Genomic DNA, 26,838 nt, shown 5'->3' with positions numbered 1-26,838 from the left:
TTTGCCAGAATGTCGTTCCTCCCTCGTTTCCAAGATTGTTTCATAAGGTGCATTCAGAATAATATGCAAATATTACTAAAGATCCTTTTATTTTTTCCAAATTAGTATATATACATTCCGGTTTACAATTTTACATGGATTAGGTATAATTCCAGGCAAGGTGACAGGCCAGATCGGCCAAAACCTATAATTGCTTTCCTCATCCCGTAAACTTACTGTGGTCACAATTCACCCACAGAAAACCCAAAAATCCCCCCTGGGGGTGAATTTCACCCCTAATTAGAACCCCTGTACTAGTGAACAAATATTGTGTGAGAGATCGAGCGGCGACTTAGTTGGGTTTGTGTAAAAAAAAATCGGTGTACCTTTACAATGTTTTCCTCGTGTTCAGCCCAATTGTATATACATACATACATATACCAAGGCTTTTTCCCCCTTACAAGGGAGGTAGCCAAAAAGGGAAAGGCATAAAAACACTCCCACCCATTTCATCCCTAAATACACTCCACACCCCTCCCACCCTGCCTCTCATCTGAGCACCTCCTGGATGACGGGTCATCCCTGCACCTTGCCCACCGCCCTGGGTCAGAAGCAGTGTCGCAAGACACAGCACATCCACAGCAAGGCCGCTTCATTTAATCGGCGACCCCCCCTCTCCGTCCCCCCTTGCATATAAGGAGGGGACGGGGAGAAATCCCTTCGGGCTGCGTCAAAATTTGCTCACACATACTACCTCACCCCCCACCCCCGCCCATTCCTCCTCATGCAATCACAACATCATCCATATACAACCATTCTCCACTCACCTCTGTCTTCCGTCCTCTCCCTTCCTTCCTCAACAGACATTCCCCTCTTCCCCAAAGCCCCCTTCACCCCATCCATCCACCTCATCCTAGGACGTCCCCTCATGTTCACTCCCTCCACATCTGCCTTCCATACCTCTTTTACTAGTCTTTCTTCACTCATTCTTCCCATGTGTCCAAACCATCCTAATATTCTTTCATCAACCCTATCTCCCAGCTCCTTTTTCACCCCTGTTCTCCCCCTCACCTCTTCATTTCTCACTCTATCCAGCCTAGTAACCCCCACCATACTTTTCAGACACCTCATCTCAAACACATTCAAACTCCTTCTCTCTTCTTCTCTTATGTTCCACGTTTCTGCCCCATACAGTGCTGTTGGCACAATCACTTCTTCATACAGTCTCCTCTTAGCATCCATTCCTAAATGTCTATTCCTCATTACACTCTTTAATCCACCAAGGCATTTACTCGCTTCTCTCAATCTACATTCTACCTCCACCTTCACTCCACCTTTTCCTGCTACACTTGCACCCAAGTATCTAAAACTATCCACTTCCTCCAGTCGCTCTCCCTTAATGTTCACTTCCAGTCTACTGCCACTTTCACCCCTTGTACATCTCATCACCTTACTTTTACCCACATTTATCTTTAGCTTTCTTCTATCACATACTCTCCCAAACTCTGCCACCAGCTTCCTCAATCCCTCCTCTGACCCTGCCACAAGCGCAGTGTCGTCCGCAAACAACAGCTGGCTCACCTCCCACTTTTCTCCATTTTCTTTAACCATCTCCAATCCCTGACCCACTACCCTTGCATTCACCTCTCGCACCACCCCATCCATGTATAAGTTGAACAGCCAGGGCGACATAACGCATCCTTGACGATGTCCCACCTTTACCTCAAACCACTCACTCTCTCCATTTCCAATCCTGACACAAGCTCTACTACTCTCATAAAAACTCTTGACAGCTCCCAAAGCTTTCCTCCTATCCCATAAATCTGCATAACCTCCCACAGTGCCTTTCTGTCTACCCTATCATAAGCCTTTTCCAGATCCATAAAAGCCCAAAAAACATCCTTCCCCTTTCCTATAGCTTTCTCACATATCTGTCTTACCACAAAGATCTGATCTACACAACCTCTACCAATTGTATATATTTTTACTAAATGCAGTCTTGTGTAATAAACAAATATGACTTATATCGAAAAAAACAAGTTCCCAGAATATATCAAGTTAACACATGCCTATGGATGTACCCAGTTTCAGTTACCTTGCTTCGCGTCACCACCCCACCCAGAGTTGCGGTGGACCTGAAGTCCTAACCGCCTCATGCGTGCGTGCGTGTTTTGTATGCTCGTGGGTGGGTTGACGCGCACGCGCATTCTTGTAGGACGAAGTCAAACCGTCTGCATGTGCCCGCCAGTTTTCCTTGCTTTCGAGTGCATTAATGTTTTTGTTTCGGAACTAGATTGTTAGCGCGTACACATACACACATCATATATAAACGTTTAAAGGACCAATTTGAGTAACATAGTTGTAGTTCAAGCTAAATGCATCAGCAATTTTAACAATATGATATTTTGTAGACATAACCCAAATAAATTAATCCCTCTCGTGTATCTTTTAATGAACTAAATACAATTTAGTAATATACATACAACATTGGCTGAATCATTTCGTTTCGTATGAGGATGTTTGTCGCCTGAACTGAATTGTCTGGCTTCGCCCAGAACAAATATTAAGTGAAAAGGAGTGGAATAAAGGATTTGAAGGAGGAAGTTCTTTTTCGTCGTGTTCGCAAGCGAGCAACCGGCTATGCTTTTGCGAGCGTACGCAAACATGCAGTCGGCCATACAGACACACAAGTAAACCAAACGCATGCGCGCGCGCACACATACCGCATTGTTGGTGTATTGGTACCGAGCTTGATCGCAGATGCAGCGATGAGTTCGGTCCCCGCCTAGCACTACAAGCCGGTACCCTGACTCTGGTGGGCAAGGAATGTGGTGCGTGTAAGGTCTCGGCATTATCCGTAGATACCATTTCCCTCTCCTCCGGAAGGCTAGTGATTGTTGATCACGAGTCAGACACGTGATCGAAGACCGTGGTGAATCACACATTGTAGCACTGCAAGCTGTCACTTCCTTGAGCAAGGGGATAGTGCTTGTTTGTGAAAAATCACAGCATGGCCTTGCACCTGGGCATGCGTTCTTTGCAGCAAAGTAATGGTTGTAGATCACGAGTCAAGCACGTGGACCAAGACCAAGATGAATCACGCCCATAAAGAAACAATCCGATTTTTTTTTTGTATTATTATTTAATTTAACTTTAATTCATTTGTCTGCATATGTATTAACTTTATTTTTATTGGTGCAATGGGAAATAGAATTGGTAAAGAAAAATATGGTGTTTGTAACGGATATTTTGTATGTAAACACGTAAGATAGATAAACCATGTTACCTTTGGGGAGCATAGTGACGTCACTTTGATATTAGAGGGTAGTGATGCCCCCCCCCCCCCCACACATACACATCAAGGATAAGATCGAGAGAATACGGTGAGCGTCAACCGAATTGGGCCTAGCGCGCATACCATATAAGTCCGTGAGGAAGGATTGGAAAAACTGGAACTGGCCTTATTTGACGAAAGAAGACGGCGGTCCGGTGTGGACAGAATTGAGTTTAAGACGGGGGACTGTGCGTAGTCATAGAGAGAGGTTGTCTTCAGTGTGTCCAGAAACGTTTTTTTCATACATGTGTATTAATTCGTAGGATTTCCTGACGTAATCAATAATGAAATATAGAACCGTCTGGTAGAGACGAAGAGAGAACTCTCGAACGTAATTATTTTCCTGGTCGATGCATTTAAGGAAACGCACACGTTTGAGAAACTGGTTCTCACTGCTTCGGACGCACTAGCATCGCGTGGGTGGCGCCTACTGGATAGGAGCAAAACCATAACATAATTAAACTTTGCTAGCGTGAGGCTTTTCTAAAAGCCTTTCTGAAAGCCCTTATCGGAGGAATAAATATAACGCATGACACCGGTGACCCCTTCCTGCAGTATGATTGGCCAAATGTGTTTTAGAGTTTTGTCCATTGCCAATCATGTAAATCCTGAAGATGAAAAGTACAGCCCTAGAGGGAGGTGCTTAACAGTACCGAGGTATCCTTAAGGTTTGAAGATAGAAGGAGAACAGTCTTGAGGCAGCTGCTCCAAATATCAAGTTGACTAAAAGGCAAGTAGTTCAACTTTGAACTCCCACAAACAATACACACACTCTTAATAAACAAGGAAACGTATACCGCTGGTTCTCTTACCCTAGTGACAACATAAATTCGCAACTTCATGGGGTCATAACCCATCGCGACAAACGGAGGACACATACAGTAGTGCGGTGTCCGGGGCAAAAAGGATATGAATGAGGATGGATAATATAAAGAAAAAAATATCATCGTACAAGAAAATGGAAATGCACTCGTTTGAAGAAAGAAGGTGGAGAGGTGACTTGATTACTATGTTCGATTCAATGAAACTATTGGACCAAAAATATGGGTCGTAATTATACATTACGTTAGAGTATTGTAGGGAGGGAAGATTTTAAAAGACAGATTGCTTGAATGTATAAGTAAACAGTTTGTGGAATAATCTGAAAGATGGAAGAATGGGTCGAAAGAGAAGCTACTTTAAAACATTGATGGAGACACAAATGGAAGAAGTTAAGGTCATTTTTATCCATGCTAACACAGACGGACTCGAGCAGCATAGATCTTCTTTTGAATACAACAACTACAGTTTTCTAGCGCTGTGGTTGGTGTGTTTGGCTCCCATTGTCAAGGTCCCGGGTTGGCGACACGCTCCTAGCGTGAAAAGTTTTCATCGACACTAAGGTCACAACGTTACCCATAGTTCGAATAATACGAACTGTGAACTCTGATTTGGGATGGTAATAGATGTTGTTTTGAAGTCGACGCGTCTTGTCCAACATCATAGTGAATATGTCTCCTTTCCTCCCTTGCATACGCACATATGCTTACAAACACATAGCAAGACAGTGTGGTGGTACCGCGCTTGACCACTAATTCAACGAGCCGACACTCTGTCTCTGGTGGGCAAGGAATTTGATGTATAAAGTCACAGCAATGCCCGGGACAAATATGAGCTCTGAGCTCTCATCCAGGAAATAGCAGCCGAGCATGAGTCCAGCACGTGATTCAAGACCATGGTGAATCACAGAGGACTAGGGAAATTGCTCGAATGGATAAAGGACTTTTCGAAAAAAAATAGTGAGGGCAATGTGGAAGGATATGATGCCGGGTAGAGGAACGAAGTAGGACACTGTGTCCAGTAACGAATAGTTTTAAATATTTCTTGGTTTACAATGATGACATAGTGGATGAGGCAGTGTTACAACTGAAGAGGGTGAGAATCATCGTATTGATAAATCGAAATGGTTTAAGATAATTCTTGTTGTTGGAGGACCAGCGATTTCCATATCATATTCTCCCCCTCATAATGTATCATCTTCATATTTGGTTCAGAGACGGCCGGGAGGTCAGACTACGCATTCCCCCTCCTCCTCCTACACCACCAGGCACTTGGGGAGGGGGGGTGTTGAGGGGGAAGGGGGAATACGTCTTGAAAAACATGTCTGCCTGTTCAGGCATTTTGGGCACGAGATGGGGTGTTGGGGGGAGGGGACGAAAGTGCCAACGCGGGCTGGCATTCATTCAACGACGGGACTTTGTAGAAGTCGGGCGACTCTTAGATGACGTCAACGCGTCTTGTTTAGAGGGAGCCCCCCCCCTTCCCCCTCCTCCCAAGCCTAACTTCATTCGTGGGTCATTTGACCAGTGGTAGGAGATTTTTGTTTTATTTATGTGTTTGTTTATTTCTATTTTACTTGTGTATTTGTTTTATTTGTTTTTATTAATTTATATTTTATTTATTCATTTCTGTTTGTTTTTGGTCGCATCTCTCGTCACTCCAACCATACAAATTACAGAGTCAGGAGCGACGAAGGTAAAGCAAATGCATGTTCTGTAGAGATATGACGGAAGCCCAAGATAATAATCGGGGCGATAAGAGATTCAAGGATATGATATGGGGGGAGTCAGAAGTATGTGTAGGTCACTATAAACCAGTATGGATTTGACGAACTCGAGGGAAAATAAATTGAACTTAAGAAAGATTTGACAGGATGGAAGAAAATTTAGTAGAGTTGAGGGAAATTCAGAAAGGCAAGGGACTCACAGGCACAACGTGATGTCAAAGAGTAGGAAAACCCCCTCCACGGTACTATCTGGCCTTGAGAACACAGGGTACTTTTCGTCGAATCCGACAGATCGTGTATGTCGGTCAGACAATTCAGAATCGGTACATACACAGTTCAATCTGGTCGAGTGCGACCAGATCTGTCCGGCGACCTCGAGATCAGATCGTACCGTGGATGGGGTCCCTTAGAGGGAATGTGGATTTTGGAAAGGAATTGATGGATCGAATTAAGGGTGGGGGGGGGGAAGAGGTCAACAACCACTCACGACATATGAAATGTGACAACGATATGTCCATGTCAGAAATGACACGTCGTAAGTAAGGGTCTAAGATCGGCGTTGATGTTTGGAAAGTATTGTTAGAAAGACGATACGGCTTGATAAACACGCACAGTTGGATACATTAATTCAAGGAGACAGAAAAAAGTAATGCATTTACTACTAAAAGTAAAAGAATTTCTAAGAATACACGTGTCAAAAGTGGCAAAGTTTGATCCAGAATGTGGCGGGGGGGGAGGTGAGTGGGGAGTGGGGCAATACATGTCAAAAACATTGCCTGGCTGAGGATTACAGGGACCTTGCCTAACTGATATCGCGTATTTACACGGATCGTAAAACGCCCATCAAGGTAATCCCTTCTATCGAGATAGTGTTGTTGTTAAAAAAATAAACTTGATAAGAATACTTGTAGTCACCCCTGCAAGATAGAATGACTTTTATTCTAGATGTGGCCTTGTCAGCTTTCCTAAATCGCTTAGATGTGAAGTGACAAGCATATTTATTTAAGGACACGTACGCACAAGATACATAGTCTTCAGTTAAGGAGCTATCTCAGACATTAGACCTAACACTGACAAATGCACACAAATAAAACAAGATCTAGGCAGACACACTCAGGCCATGGTGACCAAATCGCCACGAGAACACCAATGATATCCAGATGTACCCGAGAATCATGCTTTGTCCGCGTGCACCAGTTCTGTCGAAAGGAATTACTGGGATTCCCTCGTCGGTTACCTCACTGACCCGGGCTTCTGCCACACAACTAGGTCTTTTTACTAAGCCAGCAGAAGGAAAAAGCTGCCGCCCTGTGTTCCGTAACAGGATATAGGCTCTGAGTCTTTGGCACTGTTGGCATTGAATTCCGTTTGGTGTTTTCATGGGCCGTCAAACGTTTAGCCCAGGCGGTTCATTGCAAACGCTTAGACACAGAGATCCTACCCGGTCTTGATGAGGTTGGTCTGGCCTCCGTATACTGAGATCCAGAGTACATGGCATTTGTATGAATATTATGATGAGCCTACGCCAGGAGGCGTGCAACTGCGGACGAACCATCACCTTTGCATTTTGAGGACCAAGGACCGGTAACAGTCACTGCTGGGTATCGGAGAGAAGTGCAGGACTCGAACCCACAAGGTGAGTACGATGTCAGCGCGCTTCCAACAACACCACCAGCGCACACTTGTATAAGGAAAAGTGCAGGTTTCCGTTACGCGGCCTGGCCGATAGCAAGAAAGGTGGACAGAGATCCGCAAATCACCGGTGGTCTCGTATCTCAAGGTGATCAAGTAGAGTTGGTCGCACCAAACTTGTAAACTGACCGTATTGACACTTCACCGAAGCCCACGGCTGATTTTTTTTTTTTTTAACACTTTTGTATCGAGAGTTCACAAATTATGTTCCTTATAAGCGCGTTAATAATAAGTGTAAACCACACTCAGATAAATCATTTGAAATGTAACCGTGTGACTCGGGAACGATCTTATCCCTCACACAGACCAGTTACACTCGACAGGAGCTATTAAGAAGACGGAATAGTTGGGAAGAAGCAAGTGGGATTGTTTGAACGAGACGCCAACACACTTTAAGGCATACCCGTGCGCAAACGGTCTTTATTTAGGATGATCAAATGAAGACGATTCATGTGGTTCCAGCACACGCAGGTTTCAGACCCCGTACCCACCAACCCCAGTTATAGGTATTCAGAGAAAGCGAAGGAAATTATGACGCAAACACGTCAGGATATAGAGGTGGGTTGGTTTGGACTTTCCAACGCGGCTTAGCTTGAATCCAGTAGTCCTAAACACGAAGCCGCGCCGGATGGACGTAACGGATGTGTCTGGACTATCGCAGTCGGTACACGTTTCCAGAGTGCAGTTACACCCAAAGCTAGATGAATTGGTAGAGGGTACTGGTTTTAGGCCACACTCGACATGAAAGAAACATATCAGATCCCTCAACGGGGAAAAATGATGAGATGCGAGTGACGTCAACTTTCTGTTGGTCCAAGCGACTCGGTTTTGGTTGAACTACAGCCCTGCAGTCCTCACAGTCAAATAAAACCTTACAGATCTTAAACTGATTACGTGTTAAAACTGCTAATTAATTAGGAGGAGCTCCTTTCGAGGTTAGACAACCTCTCCATCATTTCATCGTCGAAGGACTTGAACGAAACTTTAGCAGATCTCAATTGTAAAAATGATATCGTTCGTCACTGTAAAAGAGATACAGGAATTCCTTGGGATAATTAGACTCAACCAAAAACACGTGTAAAAAAAAAAAAAATCTGAAGGAATGGTCCCGCGAACTAAATTTAATTAATAAGTAGCCTTCGATTGGGCCTAGGAATATGAGAATTTTTTTCTAATTTTGAAACCGTTTGAACTGGTCCCCACTCTTTCAAGACATATCCACCCAATCATTTCGTATATGTGTATAAATTCGGTAGACACACCATACTCCTCCACGGATAGGGAAGCTTTAGACATTGCCTTGTAGACAGTTCCACCATTATCTACAGTTTCTTATTAAGCCTAACCATTAAACCCACTTCTTTCTATTCAATCAGAAAACAAAACCGACTAGGATGAATCTGTGTCTTAGGAATCAGTGAGTACAGGTATGGTATCGACTATAAGGCAGGCGGGACGAATGTGGTGGAACATAGCCGGGTAGGCCGGTGTAGGTGGGTCAGGCGGACGAGCACCGGAAGAGTGACGGTTGGAGGAAGACGAGGCTAGAGATGAAAGCTGCTCGACCAGAGGACACGCGGTGGAGAGAGAGCGTTGCTCGTAGTCGACCGTAGAATATTTTACTATGCGGTGGAGAAGAAAAACCAGAGTATGCACTGTGTTCTCGTTGTAGTTCCAATTCTTCCATAATGATTATTAATTGGTGCACTTGAAAAAAAAAAATCTGCAAGGCAGAGGTCCTGTTATATTGGCCAGTCCTCGCGTTGGATATGTGTTATCAATGTAAAGGGTTGCAGTGCAAGTGTTGTTTGTGTTGATTTGAGAGGTACTAAGTATATCGTTATGTTGAATAAAATATTGACAGATTTTGAATGATGGTGTAGAGAGAAATGAGGAAATAGTAGGAGAATTTAACGCTGACGTTTCGACCTTACAATGTCTTTATCAAAACTTTGATAAAGACTGTGAGGTCGAAACGTCAGCGTTAAATTCTCCTACTATTTCCTCATTTCTCTTTCCACCTTCATTAAAAAATATCGTTATGTATTCCTGGGTTACTGTAGTCTGTTTGTACCGTTGTACCCTTGGGAGGTTACATACAATATTAGGAAATATATACACAACCACGGTGTCCCAGCACTGGTCAGATCTGAAAACTCAGAACTGTTAGGTCTTTAAGATCTTGTGGCAGATGTTTACCATTTGATTGGCCCTCACCATCTCGTACCATCCGCCCAAAAATTGGACACCCGAGAAAATGCATCATGCCATGAAACCAGTCCTCTCATCGCAATGTCGAGGGCATCCTTGGATGGTTCCTGGGCGAGTGGCAGCTCATGCTGAACAAGGCCGTTCACAAGAGCACAACGAGGATACGGCACTACTTGACGTTCTTCTTTCATCATACCCCCGGGACTCACCGTGACCACCTTGAGGAACGTCAAGAGCTCCGCGAGTCAGTCCGGCAAACGAACGTTGAGCTCTGAAGTTCAGAGGTGGGCAAAGTGTTACGAGTGAACTTGCGTGGGTGTGGAAGGAATACCCGAGGCAACCGGGAACGATTCTGAAGTTAAACGCAAAATGGCTTGGCTCATTTAAAGTGACCTAAGTAATAAGGGCTAGCAATGCATACGTCTTCCACGAGTATGATGGTAATAGCGTGCAGTGATCCACCCTTTTGTGGGTCTGATCAAGTGGATAACAGGACCTACTAAAATTAAAGAACTTGAATCTCCGCCAGGGGTGAGTGGAGATACAGGTTCTAACTGGGCCAACCCACACACACACCTTGCGTCTTCCCCTCCCACTCGCACACGTAGTGGAGCGATATAAGGAGGAAACAAGCTTCCCAAGATAATCTGGGGATGATAGAGGCATTCGCTGTTTTTTTTTCGATTAAATACCGGAGTGTAGGTGCAATAGAGGTTCAGGTGTTAGGGGGGCAGTGTCAAGGCACACCAGGACGTGCCCATTGTGTAGTGGAACATTTCATAAACAAAAAACCACCTCAGAGCAATACGTGAGAATGATTGGCATACATTTCTGTTCTTGAGTCCTTGGCCTTATCACGCCACATCACATATGCACTACTCGCAGGACGCTGCAAGAAAACATAACCGGTATCACATCACTCAAGACACCCACAACATCCTAGCCCTTACCTTGTATCGCATCCGTTCAAAACAGGTACACACCTAAATCCCAAAACGAACACCTAACTTAGGCAAGTAGCTCCAGTACTTTACCAGATACCCTAAAATGAAACCATTACCAAGACACATTACCACACATACTACCAGGACATTCCCCAGCCCCTTAAAAGGATACACCGAATGGGCTGTGTATGTGTGTGTACGTGTGCGCGCGCGCTTTTTCTAACCCCTTGCAGTTGAATAGAATTGCCCGACAGCATACCGAAAAAAACATGAAAGTCAAAGGATTAATGTACATGTCAACCATATTTAAGTGTGCTTACCCAACATGGTACTCAAAATTCCAAATGCATATCTCGGGCCTTGCCTGTACCACAGCAGGCCGACCCCGCACAGTTGACATTTTGCGTCGTCCAGTCAAGAAGGGCATTCCTGTTCATGGTAAGGAGGCGTGACCACATAAAAACATTATAGCGTTATAGAAGCATTAATTGCGTGGACTGATGTAGTGGAGATATTATAAGATATTGTAGTGGAAATATTATAAGACATTGTAGTGGAGATATTATAAGATATTGAAAACGTGTGTTGAGCTAGTCAGATACAACATAATTCAACCAACGACCAGATACCTGGCGCGTAAGGTACGTGAGGTGGACCAACGAACAGTTGTAGACCGACTGAATCCGGACGACCCGGCGGCGTCGGTACCCACACCCCCGCGTAGCCTCCTTTATTTCTGGTTTTCGTGGTGGCTGGGTTCACCAACTACCTCGACTTGTTGCTTGTGTGGCTTCTTTGCTTACATGAAGGCGACATGACTCGTTGCGCTTGCTCGGCGTCAGGGTTGGCAAGTCAGTGTTTGATCTCGAGAATACAGGGTTGTGCTCAGCGGATTTTTGTTTTGGCGTAATGTCAGGCGATTTGTTTTAGCTCAGGAGCTGACTAGGGACAAAATGGTTTTTCGACCAAATGATCATTATCGTCTTGTAATAAAATAATGATAAATCCCAGCGGTAGGAAGGATATAATAACGTTACCATCCAGAACGGTACTGAAGGGGTCGAGTACGTGACCGGTTCTGTAATGCAGTGATCCATCTCAGAATCAATAACTGTCGTAGCTTTTTCGTTTTGGCAAACACAGCATTTGTCACTCGGAGGTGTCCAAACCAGCATTCTTGGCATTCATTTTTCATAACTCAGTCATGCAAGACAGTGACATATTATCCAGGTTCTGCTGTGACATACGCTAGACGATTTGAACCGAGGAGCTGTTGATAAACCAAACGGGATTTAGATCAACGTAAGCCCCCTTTGTAAATGTAGTCATTTCCACAACTGAATAAAACCCGGTGGTTGTTGTTGCAACAGAATAACGTGCGTCACCAGAACCAAGGTGTCTGTGTTCCAAGAAGGCCACATCATGTATGAGTCAGGTGGTGGAACCGGGCGGGTCTCTCGGGACGCCTCACGTGATGTGACGTCATTGAAGCGTCATCAGTACGTCATCATGGCCGTGTGCAGGAGGGGCCAGGAAACACGTGGGTTACTTAGAATATGGGACGAGTGTAGAGTGAAGCATATGTTTAAATGCGGTATGTTAGGAGTGTTGGAGCAGTATTACTGATACTTTAGGGTCGTCTTTATATTGTAAGGGGTCGGTGCGGACCAACAAGCGAGTTTGACGTGACGGTACAGGAAGAGAGAAAGTTGAAACGTGCGTGTTGGAGTGCAGCCAGGTTATAAAACCAATGGGGAGGGAGTGAGGTACGGGGAAAAAGGGCATTATGCACGTGTATGCCCTTCATAGTGTGTGGGTGAATGTCTGCGTCTATTTGAAGGTCCAGGGCATGTCAAACTATATAGTATTCTCTGGTATTTTTTATTAAGTGACGTCATCCTTTGACCTATCCAAAACTTCAGACAAGTCATGGCTAATAGAATGGTTACTGTCTTTGGATCTTAATGTCTACGTGCGTGAACGCGTGCGTGTGTACATGCGTGCGTGCGGGCGGGCGGAAGAGCTCACAGGGATGCGTGTGTGCGTGTATAGATGAACGAATGTGTGCATGTTTACGTTTGCGCGTGTCGTCTGCTCAAGACGGTTGGTATTGGGGGTAACTTAATATTGAAGAGTATATACCTTAAGATAAGAATATGAATACCGTCATTGCTATACAAGTTAGTATTTAGCCACTTAAACATGTTAAGGTACTTGCTTTTTTTTCTGTACGTGCCGAGACCAGACAATTTTGTCGCCAGTTCACAACTGAGATGAATAGCGCCCAGACACGAGGCGCGTGGGGAGGAAGTAGGGCTCGGGCTTTGGGGGAATAGTCCCTAGCACTTGTTTATCTGTTGGGAAAAGCCACTGTTGAGCCTTCCTGTCTTATCGTGGCGGTTCGAAATAACTTTGGTTGCTGTTGTTTGTGTCCTCTATTATATATATATATATATATATATATATATATATATATATATATATATATATATATATATATATATATATGTACAACACTGAATGGGTCCCAGTGATTAGAGATACATTTTATCAACCACAATGCACTTCAATTCTAAGCCATATAGGCGCATGCAGAAATTGTAACGTGGTACGCCCGAGGACTCGAACCTATGCGGCGAGAACGTTTATATATATATATATATATATATATATATATATATATATATATATATATATATAGAGAGAGAGAGAGAGAGAGAGAGAGAGAGAGAGAGAGAAACAAACGGCAGCCAAAAAAATTGTCGAACCGCCACGATATACAGTATATATATATATATATATATATATATATATATATATATGTATATATATATATACACATATATATATATATATATATATACATACATACATAATTTTCCGGGTTGGGCAACCACCAGGGGGCGAGTCTTTTCATCATGACCTCCATGTAATGGCCACTCGTGATCTTTACATGACTGTGTGTGTGTGTGTGTGTGTGTGTGTGTGTGTGTGTGTGTGTGTGTGTGTGTGTGTGTGTGTGTGTGTGTGTGTGTGTGTGTGTGAAAAGAAGTTGCAGTCACTTTTTATGCTACCAGTTCCGCATTGGTATTGCGGATTTCATTTTTGAAATGTTAGAGGAATGCTGCCCTTTCTTGTACTGCCCTTTCGAGAAATGTGCTCGTCACTGGAGTTCCTGGGTAGTGACCGGAGCAGAAGTCTTCAGAACACCACCATGCTGGGGGGGCTGCTTGGGTGAATGGTAGTGATTGTGATCTACTTCGTCCCCTACAATTCACCAGCGATTCTAATTTTGTGGTTGATGTGCCCGGGGGTGGGAAGATTTTTTTTTTAAATTATATTTAGGATATTGCCAAGTGATTTTATTCAATAAACGAGTTTAGACTGAGTACGGTCCCTGCCTGCTGCCCTTTGGTCTAGCCATGACAGGAAAATCGTGTTTTCTACTCGAGTGACGACAGAACTCTTTCAGATGACGTAATGTGGGGTGAAATCGGAATTTTTGTGTTTTTTTTTTCATTTTGTTTGCTTTTCTTGTTTATTTCTATATCCAAATATGTGATGATAGGTGATAATTCTGGTGATACATCATGTTTAATTGTCATTCGAAAACAAGTGATGTGGTTGTAATGGAGCAGACTTTATCAGCCGATGTGTTATGTGACAAAGGTCAAAGGGATCCCATGCAAATGAATGAAGTCGCCCGACACAAGCCAGCATAGTTGAAGAACAAGGAAATACCCACTTGCACGGGCGTGATTGGTGTAGAAACTGTACCGCGCAGATGTTTAAAATTTCTTTAGTTGACCAGAACAAGACACGTACCATATTCTTATGGAAGGGGTTGGCTGGCTCTGAAGAGTAATAAGGAGTAAGTCAAGGACGAGGTAGACGTAAGCATTTCCTTGAATGGCTCTCCGTGATTAATACATTTTTACCAATTGAGGTTCTCTCTTAGATCCTCATCGCTACTGAAAGGGTCGAGGGTAGCTGAACAAGACAGCCTGGCTGCAGTAAATGTCTAAGTTCCTCTCGTTACACAAGTTAGTTTTGAGGTGGTCTTTGTATGCCTGGCGAGTCGCTGGCTGTTGGCTCGTTGAAAGACTAGAAAGTTGTAGGACTGGTGGCACGCGAGCATGAAGTCCGACGACACTAAGAAATGTTTCTGCTAAAATGGTAGTGAAGTGTAGGAAATCGTTTCGATGAAAGTCAGGTTGTGAAAGCAAGCTGCTCTCTCTCCCGCTCCCTCTCTCCCTCCCTCTTTTTTTTTCTCTTTCATTTTTATTCGCTTCTATCTGTCTTGTTTTTTTTCATTTGTCTCCTCTCCCATTCTCTCTCATCTTCTCTTTTCCTCTACTCTTGCCCTATCTCTCTCTCTGTCTTATATATATATATATATATATATATATATATATATATATATTATATATATATATATATATATATATATATATTAGTAGTATGAATTTACATTATCCGAAGTACAATTTAAGATAACTTCTGGGACCTATTTGTTTATGCTCTGGTAAATTAATATACCAAGTCTCAAAATTCCAACATTATTATTTCTTGTTCAGTTTGACTTATACTCAATGAGGGCAAAACCAAATGTTGCAATTCCCCATCACTATTGTTTTTAAAGGAAAGGAAAATGGAGAATAGTCGAAAGTAGAAAATCTGAGGGAGAATTTCATTGATATGATGAGGACATGGATATATTCTAAACCATGAAGTATTTGAGAATTGGGTAGTTGCAGTTTGCCAGTTAGCCTGAATGGAAAAAAAGGAGTAATACAATTTACTTGGGTATGGAGTTGTTCGCCTGAGTTTTTATGGATCATGTACATGGTTATTTATTTACTGCAGTGTTTATTATGTTACATAGAATATCTTGTTCTATTCTGGATAGATGGGAGTTCATTAGGGTGCAGTCAGTCAATCTAGTACCCTAGGTATTTCTTGCAGGAGACCCATGGCTTGTAGGTAACTGGTTACAACCACGCAGGGTGGAAATATTGTATTGTCTAGGGATTGTTAGTGTGGATAAGTGTAGGATGAGGTGCTCAGTGTCTGTGTGGTGGTTGCATCTAGGAGAGGTCTGTTCTGTGTTGGTATTATTGTAGAGATGAATGATGTCCTGAATATAAACATGTAGTTCATGCTTATCTTGAGAAAGGTTTATGTGTGGTTGATGTCTGTAGGGGCCAGGTTACGGTGAAGTACTGTATTGAGTTTGGTGAGCTGTCTTAAAGAGCTTGTTTAATGATTCGAGTGTGAATGTGATTTTGTGTGGTACAGATGGTTGGATACTGTACACAAAGTAGTAAGTAAACTGCTGGTATTTTTACGTGTTTGTGTGGGTGAATGAAATTGAAGATCTAGAATTGTATGTCTATCATTTTTCAAATCCTACGGTATGATTTTGATTTTTGTGTGCAAATGTTATTATTGGGGTTGGTTTGGTGCAACCTGTTATTATTGTCTATGCTTTATTTGGTGAGGCTTGTACAGTGTCTGGAGTTGCTGATTATTGGTAACCATGCTGTGGAAGCGTAATCATGAGTGATTTTTAAAAATTGTTTACAGACTAATTATTTTTCTTCTGTTGTCCAAAGGATTTTAGTAGGTTTGTCTTCTTGTTGATTTTCACTGTGAGATCTGTTATGTGTGGGCTGAATATCATGTGAATATTAAAAGTAAGATCTAGAATTTTAGGATTCTGATATTTCTGATCCATCGCTCTAGTTTGTCTAAGGAGGCTTGGCTGTTCTTACCTGATATATTGACTTTTATGCTTAGAGAAGTGATAGTCAGGTCTTCTATATAGATGATAGCATTAGTGTTATGTTCTGGATCTGGTGTTGGGAGATCACTTGCTAGGAAGTTGAATAGCTTAGATAAAGTATTGCTCCTTGTGCGACGCCACTATCGTCTTTTTGTCTCAGAAATTTGGTTACTTTGGGTTATTATACAATGTCTACCTCCTAAGAAGTTAGCCATGTTTTCACTGTTTTGAAAATCTGTATTCAAATGTCTTGCTTATCCCGTTAGCTACATTACCATAACTGTTCTTTCTGGTGAATTTTTTGTACGTGTGTGTGTGTGTGAGTGAGTGAGTGACTGAATGAGTGAGTGAGTGATGTTTGTGAGTACAGTAATGTGCTGGTAGCGTGGCCGTCTTTGAATCCTCTTGGTTAGGGGAGGTGAATACCGTCATGCGGGATGATTTTGACTATTGGTGTGAAGTTAACACCGTCAATAATTTTTTAAAGGAGAACCCTTAGATGCCAGTCAAAATTACCCAGCATGATGGTAGTTTAGTTATACTCGTATTTCCTTCTAATAATAATCTTTCAGCTTAGCTATGGTGAATAGAAATGAGATTGGTCTGTAGGATGCAAAAATTTTAGGTGGTATGTTTTGTTTTACTATGGGTATTATTTAGCCTCTTTTCCAGATAGGGTAGTTTGAATTGTATTGTGTATCCAGAAGTGGTTGAAGATAATCAATTAGGCTTTTGTTGCTTTTGGGCCTAGGTGTGAATACTTAATATCTTAATCTGGTCTTTCAGTATGGAAATTTTTTAATATATTTCCCGTGATATATATTTCATGGATGCAATTATTGAATGGAGTCTGGGTACAAATTAGAGTAAACAAAATTATGACTGGGGCAGAGTAAAACGGTAATTAGGGAATGAAAGTAACGATTCTCAGTTTGTCTGATTTCATTAAACAACCAGGTGTACCACTACATGGGTAGTGATACTTATGATCAAAAGCAGTACAGAATAGTTTTATCAAAACATATAGAAACTATATTACGCCATGTACATTGCCTTCCACTCCCCAGTTATGGAGGAAATAAAACTTGTTTTGGACTCCATATGCACGTTTGGACAAAGTTGGATGAAAATTGAAATATCTTTGTGAAATGTTGCACTATACAGTATATGTAAAATACAAGCCTGCACACGATGTTGTGGTTCCTTTGCAATTCTTTCCAGATGTACTGAAGACATTTGAATGAGCTTGAAGAGAAGGCAAATAAAATAGAAAGAACTTAACTGTAGAGATCTCAGAAGATTGGAATGTGATACCCATCAATATTTTTGCTGCAGTTCTGCAGAATAGTTCAACCCCACTTTTTGATGTATCATAAAGATTCCTTTATCATATTTATATTCTTCTGGGTCTTGAGACAGTGGAATGTAGATAACTTGAATGCAAAGACCAACATGTTTACATTGTCACTAAACTCGGTTATTGCCAAGGAAAACGTGAAGGATCATACCTCATGATAAAGGTCAGATCATTAGAGTTGGTATTCAGGCCGAAAAACGATAGATAAGACAGAAGAGTGACAATCCATGCTGATCAAATAAAAGTAGAAGTAAACGTGTCGTCGAGCAAAAAGATTTAATAAAATAGAAAAATAACTTAAGGCGTGTATACCCAATGCATGAGCAGCATGAAAGCTTTGATGGAAACTAAACAAGAATATAAAGTAATGTAAAGGATCGTTGGGGCATTTCGTTCTCATAAAATATAAGAACTGTTGATTGAAATGAGAGGACACTTATTCGAAGAAAAAAGTGTATATCTCAGCAGCGACATTTGACCAGCGGAAATGTTCTTTTAGCTGGACCATCCACTAGATAAACAGGAGGGTCTCATGACATCGAAATGCCCGCATCCGGGTGTTGTGCATGAGTTGTCGCAATTCACACTTGCGAAACAAAATATCCACAACAAGACAATACATGCGATAGTTGTGGTCTGTACATACGACCCTTGTGTTGTTGCAGTGTCAAACGAGTTGAATTGTATTATTTATTTATTTATTTGTTATATGTTATTTAGTTATTGTTTTAGTTGTCATTTATTTATCTTAAGGGGGGTTTCGCTCTGAATCCGAAGTTGTTGGGTGAGACGAGGCTTCACCATTGTGGGATCCTGGCCTTTGAGAACGGAATTCCCAGCATTTTTTCCCCTAACCCTGACCTTAGGCCTATCCTCCCCATTGATCTTATCATCCTGTACTCGTCATGGGACTGGCGAGGAGTTTGAGGCTGAATCATATTATCTTTTTATATTTATTCGTTTATCCATTTGCTTATACATTTATTTAATGTGTGTATTTATTTATTCATTCAAATGTAAGTGTAGCATTGTTCGGTAGGAAGTTGGGTGTAGTTTTATCTTCATGTTAGTCACATAAAAGTTGGGGATGGAGCCTGTAGTGATATCACTACGGTAATAATATTACCACTGATTACCTTTGCCATCCCAGTGCCTGAGCGTCTTTGCTCCTCTTGTTGGAGTTTTGTTAGATTTAGGTGTCGTAAAGCCATTGGCTCGATGTCGTATATATAAATGGATGCAGGATCAAGCATCGTACTAGAACTGAAGAAGATTAGCTCTTTCAAGAGGTGCCTGTGTATCGTCCAGAAGATTCGTTGGGTGTTTTTCAGATAGAAATCGCATATCTGCCTAGTGCCCAACCCCGCAAGATTAGGAAATTCCCCAGCAAGTTACTTCGTACTTTTGACATACACATTACAATAAACAAAAAGGACAGATAAATCAGTGTATATATATATATATATATATATATATATATATATATATATATATATATATATATATTACACACACACACACACAATAAAGATACCATCGTGTTTTATCCCTCTCTCTTATTATTTAAAGTGAACAGGGGACTCTATACGGTTGATTGGCAGGGAACGGGGTCTCTATTTATTGAAATCCCTTTCAAGACCAGGGTCATACTGCCCCTCAACTTCATAAAATTCCCTCTTCATAGCCGGAACAGAATGTTTAAAGTACTGCCCCACTTGTGTTGAGGTTAGAATTTGAAACTGTGTTTAGCACAAATCCCGTGACGTTTTTGGGAAAAGAGAACGCCCTCGTCATACGAGATGATTTCTCAACTAATGGCCAGCCGACGAGAAAAAAAAAATGTACTAATGAGGACAAAGGGGGACTTGGCTGGCTTGTCTTCCTTGTTAGCTTTGGCTGGCAGGCTGCGGTCTGTGGCTGTCTGCCGAGAGACGACTGTCTGCCGCTGGGTGAAGAAATGCGATAGCCAGATAGTGACGTCAAGTCTGCACGTCATCATCACGCTGGTCGGTGTGGGAGGGGGAAGGGGTCGGGTGGGATGGGTTGGGTTGGTCCCGTGTATGGCTGAAAGGGATTGAATTATCGACGTCGTAGGATGAAGCGATATGGTGTAGATGAAACGTAGGGTTGCGGTTGGAGCAGAAATCTGTTTGAGGTGATGGTGGTGGTTGGTGATAGGGGGAGCAGTAAGATGTAAACTGATAGCGACTGGGTCGAGGGTGAGGTATTCTCTGGACGGGTTTAAAGTTGCAAAGAGAATGGAGGGAAGGAGGTGTAAAAGTCGAGAGAAAAGAGAGAAAGAGGAAGTAAGAGTGAGAGAGAGGGAAAAGTGAAAGTGCAAGAGAAATAGGTATATGGGGGTGGGGAGAAGGTTAAAGTAATAGTGAGGTCAGGTAACTATGTAAAGAGATGGTGCGTTTTGTACAGGTTGAATAACGAAGCCCGAATATAGGAACACAAACGCGGGATAAAAACAAATGAAACTCAAAAAACCTTAAACGAAAGATAACGAGCTTGTAAACAGTCTTCCAGCTGAACAGTATTCAGGCAAACAACTTGTGAGAAATCAATCTCGTGTGTGTAAAATATTCCGTAGGTAGTCCTTCCACCAAAAAATGCACGCACACTTCTCTGCTCCAAGAGATTGTTGTGTAAAGCTGGGTTTCCCCATCGCTGTGTTTCTTCAGGTTGGGTAGCATCATACATATATATATATATATATATATATATATATATATATATATATATATATATATATATATATATATAAATATATATATAAATGTGTGTGTGTGTTTGTGTGTTACGCTTCGGGCTATGACTCTAGGAGGTTGCGAACTTAGGTTGACACTAGGGTAAGAGAACAAACCAGCTGTATACGTTTCTTTGTTTATTAAATGTGCTAGAGTGTTTGTTTATAATGTTTGTGGGAGTTAACTGTTGCTACTTACCTTACGTGACCTGATCTTAGGGCAGCTGTCACAAGACTATCCTCCTTCTCTTTTCAACTTTTAGTATACCTCGGTACTGTTAGGCCCCTCCCTCTAGGGCTGTACTTAACATCTTAGGAATTACATGATTGGCCATGGATAGAATATTAAAACACATTTGACCAATCATATTGCAGTAAGGGGTCGCTGGCGTCATCGAAGGGCTTTCAACAGGGCCTTTTAGAAAAGGCCTTACCTTAGCAAAATTTAATTTTGCTTTGGTTTGCTCTACTCTACTCGAGAAGGGGCCACCTACGCTATGCTAGTGCGTCCTAAACATTGAGAATAAGTTTTTCACACACACACACACACACACACACACACACACACACACACACACACACACACACACACACACATATATATATATATATATATATATATAATTATTATTTTTTTTTTCTTCATGAAAGTGGCAGTTGCCGACAAGATTGACGAGTTAAACACCATATGAGGACGGAGCCTTTATTTGTACGACGTTTCGCTTATTACAGCTTTTTCAAGGCTCCGTCCTCATATGGTGTTTAACTCGTCAACCATATATATATATATATGTATGTATGTATATATATATATATTATATATATATATATATATATATATATATATATATATATCCTTTACAATTTAAAATTGTGATGGAATTTGCGTCACAGTTAAACCTTTTGGCACACCTGATAACTGTCAGGTGAGGTTGTTGACATACAAGACCTAGCTTGGAGAACTCTTTCGCCTTCAAAGAAACCCGTAAGAATCTGAGATTCCTCCCATAGGATAGGCTCGTGATGACAACGGGGCCAGTGTGTGGTCACCACCCATAGAGGCCGGACCCATACCTTGTCGTTCTTGATGAGTCCTCCTGGGCGCAACGAAACTGTAGAACGGCACATCTCTGAGCGCCACTGTGGGCGAGGAGCCTGCGGAAGGAGGCGCTGAGTAGCTGCTACCGAAGCCCTGGTATGTGTTTTGGGGACTGTTGGGACTGCTAGGAATCGGAGAGAAGTGTGGGATTCGAACCCACATTTAGGCGAATGCGAGATCAGCCCGCTTCCACATGCGCCACCGTAGGTCACATAGAATATCAGTCCTCTATAGAGTAAGAGGCACAAAGATAACCTTACGAGCCACATGATATGGGTCGTGTTGGCTCATTGGACGATGGAGATAGTGGCTAGTACATTCGTGCTGTCTCTACTGTTATTCCTAATATATCAGGATAGGGGGAAAGGGAAAGCATAAGGTGAGAGAGAGAGAGAGAGAGGTATTAGGCAGAGAGGGAGGGGGATTGCATAGGGAAGAGAGAGGGGGGAGATGGGAGTTGTATGGGAAAAAGAGTTAGGGGGGAGGTAGAGAAAGAGGGAGAGGAAGGTAGAGAGAGAGAGAAAGAGGGAGGAGAAGAGTAGAGAGCGAAAAGGGAAGGGGAGGGTGGAAAGGAGAGAGAGAGAGAAAGAGGGAGGAGAAGAGTAGAGAGCGAAAAGGGAAGGGGAGGGTGGAAAGGAGAGAGAGAGAGAAAGAGGGAGGAGAAGAGTAGAGAGCGAAAAGGGAAGGGGAGGGTGGAAAGGAGAGAGAGAGAGGGGGGGGGGACCAGAGCAGAATACGTCAAGGCGTCATCTGCCCCATCATCTGTGCATACCATGTTCGGGCTGACGCGGGGCTGTTTAATTCTGGGGTATTGTCCGGTCGACTCCACCTTGGCTGGATAGAACTGCCTCGTTCTGGGTCTGGGCCTGGACAAGGTCCTTCCTGCAGGGCCAGGCGGTCTTTTAGCATGCAGGCAGGAACGTCGCCATCCCCGGAGGGCTTAGCGCAGTCGAAAGGGTTCTTCATGAAGAGGGCGACTACTGAGCTCTTGCACATATATACATACATACATACATACTTGAACGCTTACAAACGTGCAGACATACATACACACGCATATATGCGTGCATGCATACATGCACACATACATGTATACATACATCCATACATGCATGCATACATACATACATGCATACATGCATGCATGCATACATGCATGTGTAAATACATACCTGCATGTGTAAATACATACCTGCATGCATACATACATGCATGCATATATATATGTGTACGTACATGCATGCATACATACATGCATACATACATGCATACATACATGCATGCATACATTACATGCATCCATACATGCATGCATGCATACATACGTGCATGCATACATACGTGCATACATACATGCATCCATACATATGCATACATACATGCATACATGCATCCATACATATTCATGCATACATGCATCCATTCACTCATGTATACATGCATGTACACGTGCCTCCACGTGAAAGTTGCTCCAATACCAGTCAATATATTCGTTTGGCATGTGTTGTTAAACTTTTTGATGCGCAGCCAGAACAAAGACCCACATCATGAAGAGGCATTCAAATGGTTTAACCGACAAGATGTGATTGTTCTGTTATGATCATTCACTTCTTGCTAGACACACCATGTCTTATTGTGGTCCTTGTAAGCATTTTTGTTTTACTTTCTTATTTCTTTAACCTTTTGTTTACTCGTTTTGCTCTGGACTGGGGAACGATCTGACACTGGCGCACGCATTCATAACCTTGTGTGTGTGTGTCTGTGTGTGTGTGTGTGTGCGTGATTACACACACGACTGTGTACTTGAGTACTGCACATGCGGGCGGCACCCGCCCAGGTGGCCAGTAGTGCTCAGTATGAAAGGGCCACAGAGAAAAACACCAGCAGATCCGCTAAGTGGACCATTGACTCGAGACAAGTGCTCGAGCACGGCATAGGACGAGCCTTCTCATGATCCCTCTCCCCCCCCCTCTCTCTCTCTCCTCTCTCTCTCTCTCTCCTCTCTCTCTCTCCTCTCTCTCTCTCTCTCCTCTCTCTCTCTCTCTCTCTCTCTCTCTCTCTCTCTCTCTCTCTCTCTCTCTCTCTCTCTCTCTCTCTCCCCTTTTCACTTCCCATTACCTTTCTCCCCCTTCACCTTACCCGCCCTCTTTCCCTCCCTCCCGTCCTTCCCGCCCTACCATTTTCTCTCTCTCTCTCTCCTCTCTCTCTCTCTCTCTCTCTCTCTCTCTCTCTCTCTCTCTCTCTCTCTCTCTCTCTCTCTCTCTCTCTCTCTCTCTTTCTCTCTCTCTCTCTCTCCCTCTCCTCTCTCTCTCTCTCTCTCTCTCTCTCTCTCTCTCTCTCTCTCGCTCTCTCTCTCCCTCTCTCTCTCTCTCTCTCTCTCCTCTCTCTCCTCTCTCTCTCTCTCTCTCCTCTCTCTCTCTCTCTCTCTCTCTCTCTCTCTCTCTCTCTCTCTCTCCTTATACAGCCCAAGGTAGGCCCATACATATATAATTATGCTAATATGAGAATAAGAGACGGGACTCCACGCACATAGTGCCTTTGAAGCGATAAAATAAGGTTTAGGGAGGAGGCAACTCAGTATTACCGACCGAAAGTTAAAATATTACACTTCCTAAGACTTTTTATTGTTAATTAGATTGCAAAAACTAGTCCAGCATGCAACATTTGTAAATTAATTTCTTCGTTTCAGAAGTTGTGCTGTTTGTACTTAGTCATCAATATAAACAAATAATAAAGCTTTATTCCAGAAGATTGTCTATAGCAGTTTATGTATTGAAATGTACCGCACCGTAGTTTGTCAGAAAAAAATGTGTACTGTAGCTGCGTAGTGGTGGATGAAGAATATGCTCTTATAACCAGTGCATACGGCCTTGATATGGGCTCGATTCAGTCTCTCAACCTCACCCTGGTGTCACAATTGTTCCTGCGCCTGTGGATGGTTAATGTGTATCATGCAATTAGGTAAACACACACATGTACAAACAATCGTGGCGCAGTTGGTAGAGTTCCCGGATGTCATTACGGCGCTCCGGGTTCGAATCCCGCCCAGGGCTGAAATAATTTCAGTATCACTGCGCTGCCAGTCGTTACTCAAGCTCTCGTGGCCGGGAATTGGGCGTGTGCGTGTAAGATTGCATTACCTATACATCGGTCATATATGAGCTCTGAGCTCTCTTCCGGGAGGGAAATAGTTGTTGATCACGAGTCTCACGTGATCCAAGACCATGGTGAATCACACACACACACACACACACACACACACACACACACACACACACACACACACACACACACACACACACACACACACACACACACACACACACTATATTCAAGCACACGCTGACTTGGAAAGAAATTCGTTCAGAACCATGGAGGAATGAAACCTGCAAGACAGTGAACAAAAATTACGATCGGTGTACTTGGAAAATGAAGAAGAACGACAAAATATCTACACTTCATAAATTTCAAGGGGCCTTTTCATGTCAAGACAGGTAGCAATTGAACCAAATTAAGAAGACAAGAGGGTGTTTGTATCACAAAGCACGTAACGGCCTACATTGAAGGAATCTGAGTTTTGAATGGGATGACAAAAACATTGACATGAACCCGTTCTTCGAGACTGGGAATTAAGGGGTGACCAAAACAATGTTTGATTTGAACCACCAGCTGTGTGTAGGAATCGGAATGGGAATCACTTACTGGGAGAATGGAATTAGGATCGATAGAAAATATATAGACTTTTATTCCGATATGTTGATTTATTTTCAGCATTGGAAACAATGAAACGAGATTTATGGATATGAATGAGGATCGTACAAAAGACATTTTGTTTTCTAACAGGTTTTTATCATTTCTATATTATTTCTATAGGATAGTTACAGTATTCTTTAACATTTTGTAGGGATAATATTTTCAGTTTTTACAGTATAATTGTAGTTTCATGTATGTAATCTTTCATTTACTTTTTTATTAGAACAGTGTTTTGATATGCAAACAAAATGAAATGTACCTGGTTTGGTTTGTTTCTTTATAAAAGTTGTAATTTATTAGTCGTTTAAAGTGCTTTTTAACTTAGGAATATATAGTAGGATAGTTAAAGTGTTCAACACTGTAGTGTCGTACCTGGCAACAAAAACATAAAACGGCATAATCTTGTCAGAATAATCACCATGTGAGAAAAAAAACAGCGCTTCTGTCCTATGGAGATATGTCATGGATGTGGCAAAGGAGAGATTGCGGGAATCAAACTGTGATCAGCCCCTCCCCCCCTTTTTTTTTATCTCCAGATAGGAAAAATGATACGTGGCTCTGGTCCGTAGGGGTATCATTGAAGTCTATAAAACATTGCAACATGTGGAATTTTGTACCCCATACAAGTGCTCTTGTTAGAAACACAACACTTCACTTGTTTGGAATTTCGCAAGTAAACATGACGGATGGGGTAGGAATTTTACAAGTCCTGAGGGCAACGAAGGGTGATTAAGTAATCTTGATCCAACATTTGGAAATCTTTGAACCCCCAGTGTTTGTTGGTGTGCTTGAGCAAGCGTGTGTGTTCGTATGTGCATATTTACTTAATTGCATTGACCTAATTGTGGTATACAGGAAGGAAATGACGCCCATAGTGTCCTACACTTGTTCTCATTAATTATCATACATCGTGTGTGTGTGTGTGTGTGAGAGAGAGAGAGAGAGAGAGAGAGAGATTCACCGGATGAGAGCTCATGATTCATATGTATTGGGACTATGAGTAATGCTGTGACCTTACACACACACACACACACACACACACACACACACAACACGTGGGCGGGGAATTGGGGGTGTGTGTGCGTGTAAGGTGACAGTATTACCCATAGATCGGTCATACGAGCTCTGAGCTCACCCGGGAGGTTAATAACTGTCGATCACGAGTCCAACAGGTGATCCAAGACCATGGTGAATCACACACACACACACACACACACACACACACACACACACACAGAGAGAGAGAGAGAGAGTGAGTGAGTGAGTGAGTGAGTGAGTGAGTGAGTGAGAGAGAGTCATCCCAAAGCGAATACAGCGCGCGACGTCTCGGTTGATCAACAGGTGGGAGGGACCCTGAGAAGCCCAGACCTAACCACTCCAACCCAGT

The 26,838-nt window shown here is 42.6% G+C and overlaps 1 protein-coding gene across 4 annotated transcripts in view; it reads left to right on the top strand.

Moving 5' to 3' along the window:
* Positions 1-26,838, top strand: part of LOC143036842 (phosphatidylcholine:ceramide cholinephosphotransferase 2-like) — a 317,218-nt gene that overhangs the window by 241,056 nt on the left and 49,324 nt on the right. The window contains exon 1 of one of the 4 annotated variants that reach the window (XM_076204668.1): positions 21,776-21,794. The exons of the other annotated variants lie outside the window; for them this stretch is intronic. The gene's annotated coding sequence lies outside the window, so the exon portion shown is untranslated. Of the gene's footprint in view, positions 1-21,775; positions 21,795-26,838 lie in introns of those variants that run through there. 4 annotated transcript variants of the gene reach the window in all.

Source organism: Oratosquilla oratoria, chromosome 21, assembly GCF_046742065.1.
Source record: "Oratosquilla oratoria isolate Oo_2021 chromosome 21, ASM4674206v1, whole genome shotgun sequence".
NCBI lineage: Eukaryota > Metazoa > Arthropoda > Malacostraca > Stomatopoda > Squillidae > Oratosquilla > Oratosquilla oratoria.
Note: the sequence above shows the minus strand (reverse complement) of the source record. Positions and strands in the feature narration are given on the sequence as shown.